Below are 4,420 nucleotides of genomic sequence, written 5' to 3'. Positions count from 1 at the left end.
CGCGGCGCCGGGGCCACCCCGCAGCCCCCACAGCCCGCCCTCAGTCTTCTTTTCTGGCGCGATTTTGGGAGACATCATCCGTGTCAGACTGCGAGGCAGATGGAGAAAGGCAGAATGACTAGCAGCTTCGCTGAATTTCTTTGACCGTCCTCCCTGGAGGAGACGCAGGTTTCTGCCGTTTCGGTCTCACTCGCTGTTTGTTATCGCTGAGAGAAGCACCCGAGGGCCACCTCCAGCGTGCTTCACTCCCTCGGGTCGGGAGTGTGGAGTGTATTCACGTTGCTTTGAAACAACATCATCTAAACGCGCTAAGAGGGAAGTTAGAGAGCGAGTCTGCTGCGCCCAGGATGGATACGACTGTACTGTCACTCGGGCACCACAGAGATGGCAGCCTGCCATGTCAAGAGTGCCGTGCAGATCCAGAGTCCTCCGTGCACTGGTGTATCTGCTCCTGAGGCTGGGAAGGTCTCGGAGCTGTTCCTTCTACACTGCTTCTACAACGGATTTGCTGTCTGTGGCTGGAACTGGCTCCAACAAAGCTGATTTGGTAAATCAGAACCGAACCACACACTGGACTAGTTCAACTGCCTCTGGACTTTACAGTTTACCCTTAAAATTTGCATGATGTGTGGGGACAGTTCATCATGAGTGATTGCTGTAAAGGGAAACTCGGTGGGAAGCTGATGACTGTGAGCAAGGATTTAGTAGCCCAGGTCCAGCCTAGCTGCTGTGCTGGAGAGTATGGCATGGGCACAGGCAGCTGTGCAGCCCACAGTGTGCCTGTGGAAGAGGATGGTGCTGATGGCAGAGAGGGTGGAAAGGCTACAGCTCCTTTGTTCTTCCTCTGCATCATCCCCCTTTACATTCAATTTGTAGCAGACCTGCATAGCAGAGTGCATTGTAGGCACATTCCTAGTACTTACGGGTAACACATCTTGGCTAGCAGAAGCTGTATTGGCACAGGGCTGTTTGTGAGATCGTTCGTGTGGGAGGCATGCAGAGTGAGCAACATGGCATTGCTGTGACAGCAAGGTGGATGTGAGACATCTGCTCTGGGCTTTCCTCGACCAGGAGGCAAATCAGAGCTTGTGCTTCTCTACAGGAAAGGCTGGAAAAGAAGGCAAAACAGAGATGTACCTCTGCGAGGAAGTCTAGGATTGCACAAATTAATCTTTCTGTTCACCAGGGGAAACCACAAGTGCCACAACAAAGCCTAACCCCCCTAAGCTTTGGAAGACAAGGAGAGACAACAGAGTTATTATATGTGGTCTTGTTCCTACACATGAACAATTAAATCACACGGTGCTGTCTTCAACTAATAACAGACTGGATTAGAGCTACAGAACAGAAAATCTGGGCTAATGCCAGTTTCCAATCCATAATGCACACTTGTCTGCCTCAGATTTGAAAGCTGTATGGCATTATGGGAGGCTTTGGTTGTAATCCCTGCAAATAAGTAAACAAATGAGTTGAAGATAAAGACCAGTTAATGAAGCACTGAAAATCACTGCTGATGTCAATGTGAGATGTGGACATAAGAAAGAGAATGAGGGGTCCAGATACTTCATTTAAAGTTGTACTGAAAACCCTGGTTTGGCAATGGGATTTTTTTCTGTTAAATTCCTCCCTTCTCACAAGCCTTGGGGCATACATAAGCACTAACAGCTTTTCCTACAGCAGATTGAACTGGGGATTGAAAGAGCTGGGTGCTTCCTCCTCTCCAGTGATTCCCCAGGAGATCATTCAAAGCAAAGAACAGTGAGTTAATTTGAGCAGGTGGTGCAAACATTTTTCCACATACTACATCCATATGTGGAATCAGTGAAAGTGCTGTAATCAACTTGCCCGCTCACCAGCTCCCCTATTTGCATGAGCTGTATGACTCCTTATGTGTACATGCATTCATTTAAGGACACAGCTTGCACAGCTGAAGTCCCTGGCAAAGTTCTGTCTCACTTCAGTGCCTACAGGACCTGGCTCTAGGAGCTTGCTGTGAGTGGGCTAAAGCTGGAAAGCCTCAATACTGTTATATCGTATTCCTTCAATTATGTAATTAAATTTTTTAAAAATCAAGCCTGTCACATGATTACAATCCCTTTCTTACTAATATCTAGAAATGCTCTGATTCACAAATCCCAGCTGCTTTTGCCTTCATAGATTAGATGGAAAAGTGCTTAACACATGAAAAGTCCCTTCATAATGCCTTTCCCCTGAAAAAATAATTAAATTGCTAATAAAATCATTAGGGCACCTTAATGTTACATTGTGTTTGTGTATATTTCAGTAGTAGGGAGTAGTTGTACAATGCAGAATCAGAACCTAAAATCCAAAGTTATACCTACCGCATATCAGAATATTCAATTAACTCCCGTGGATTTGAGTTGAAATGTCAGGTTCCCATGCCTGTGTCCTCTAAGGGACCTTGAAATGAGGAGGTGCAATTTCCAAGCAGTTAAATGTGTTCAAATTTTCTGCAGAAAATCCTGGGGCATACACCTAAGGATAAGAGTGAAGAGAAGGAAGGAGACATCCTCAAGATGTCTGAAAAGGTGGAGAACTTACTGGTTAAACGCAGACAAGTTTGAAAAGGACTCTATTAGGAAAAAAATAAAAGATTAAAATTACCACATGGTCACAATGAACAGCTTTCAGTCACCTGCTCTGGGGCTTGTGGTCCTGGTAGAGCGGTTTAAAGAGTTACCACCTTTTAATCAGAGTTTAGTGCCCCTAATGAACTTGTAAGGGTTCATGCAAATCATTCTACCTGGCATGACAGTGGCCTAGAAGCACTCTTGAAATCTGCCCTTCCATCTCTAGTGAGAATATAGGAACTCACAGCAATAACTTCCCAAACCATTTGCTTAAGGGCTGCCTGTGCCCTGCAACAAAATTTCTCCATCTGAAAACCTGAATAGTCCCCAGACAGGTTACTGCCTAAATTGGCTGCTTTTCTTGGGAAAAGAAAACGAAACTATAACAGTATAAAATTGTATTATATCTGTGAACTGGACACCATGCCAAAAAAAAAAAAAAGAAAAGTAGTGCTCACAGATGGCACACCAGAGTTAACAGCTATGTCTTCCAAATGTTCTAATAAATATATTGACTTCGGGCTCCTTTTCTTATGTAGTTAGTCTTGCTATCAGCAGAAGACTGTGAAATACTACTACTTAACTGTGACAGAAATAGATGAGACACACCAAAATAGAGGACTTTGCAAGTCCACAAATGCTCAATATCAGTGCTATATTTTTTGACACTAATAATGTCCTAGTGACATATCTCAGAGCTGCCTATACAAAGCAAAACCATTTATGATACAAAACATTCACAACAATTGTAAATGTGACAATCCAAATTCAGTTGGGAACTTACTTTCACACGTGGAGATTCCATATTGAAAGTGAAATTTTTCACAAGCAAACATCTTGGGGGTGGTAATAATGATCAGAATTGTGTTAGAGAGCTGTGATCTGCTAGGTAAATTTGTATTTTTTCCTAAATATTTTGATTAATTGAGCAAAAAGATAAAGGGCATGTGTTCCTTGATTGTCTTTCTTTTTTAATGAGTTAGTTGTCTACAAAGCTGATGGAAAACAGGGGAAAGGGGTGAATTAGAGATTTTGCAGATAGCAATAGCATCTAGATATTTTGAAGGATGATGGGAGGAAAGATAAAGCTCCCATCAAAGTTTACAGGTCTTGTTTCCTGTGTTTACTCTGTCTTTGCATCAGCCCAATACTGCTGTACTTAAATTTGGGCTTGCTTTTAATGAGTGACCTTTCCATGCAGTGAAGAATCAAGTCTTACATGCCTAGGGGTACATTCTGCTGTTTGTACTTGCTTAGGAAAAATTAAGTTATTATTGTGTAGCAGAAATCCTCCTTTAACTCAAAGATAAAGAGGCATTTTTTGAATCTGTATAATTCTGTAAGGATGGTTTACTGTATTTTTTATTTTAGGGAGGAATTAGGCACCCTTGAGTTGACTACAACAGTCCTTGTTCCTCCTCAAGAATAAAGGAAGAATTGTGTATAATTAAGAATCACTGCAAATTTTTAATTAATTACTTATGCAAAATAAGAACTCTCTTTTTCTCCAGTGTAGGATATTATAATTTTCTTATTCCTGAAAAATTACAGAACCAGAACACCCCTCCCTCCCCAGCTTTCTAGTACCTTGCCAGCTTTCAACTTTGTAGCTCAGAATCTGGAAGTGCTATAAAGAAGTAGTTAAAATGCTATTTTTAAAAGAGAAAAATAGTAGTTTTTACCTTAATCGTTTTCAAGACACTTTTTGAGGAATTGTTGTTGCTGGACTTTAAAAAAAAGTTCTATTTCTGACTCATAAATAGCTGCCCTGGAAAGTGTCAGCTTAGGTAGTTATGAGTCGTGGAATCACTGAGTATCTTGAGTTGGAA

The sequence above is a fragment of the Corvus brachyrhynchos genome, unplaced genomic scaffold (assembly GCF_000691975.1).
Source record: "Corvus brachyrhynchos isolate BGI_N302 unplaced genomic scaffold, ASM69197v1 scaffold239, whole genome shotgun sequence".
In the NCBI taxonomy this organism is placed as follows: domain Eukaryota; kingdom Metazoa; phylum Chordata; class Aves; order Passeriformes; family Corvidae; genus Corvus; species Corvus brachyrhynchos.
This window is presented reverse-complemented; position numbering follows the sequence as displayed.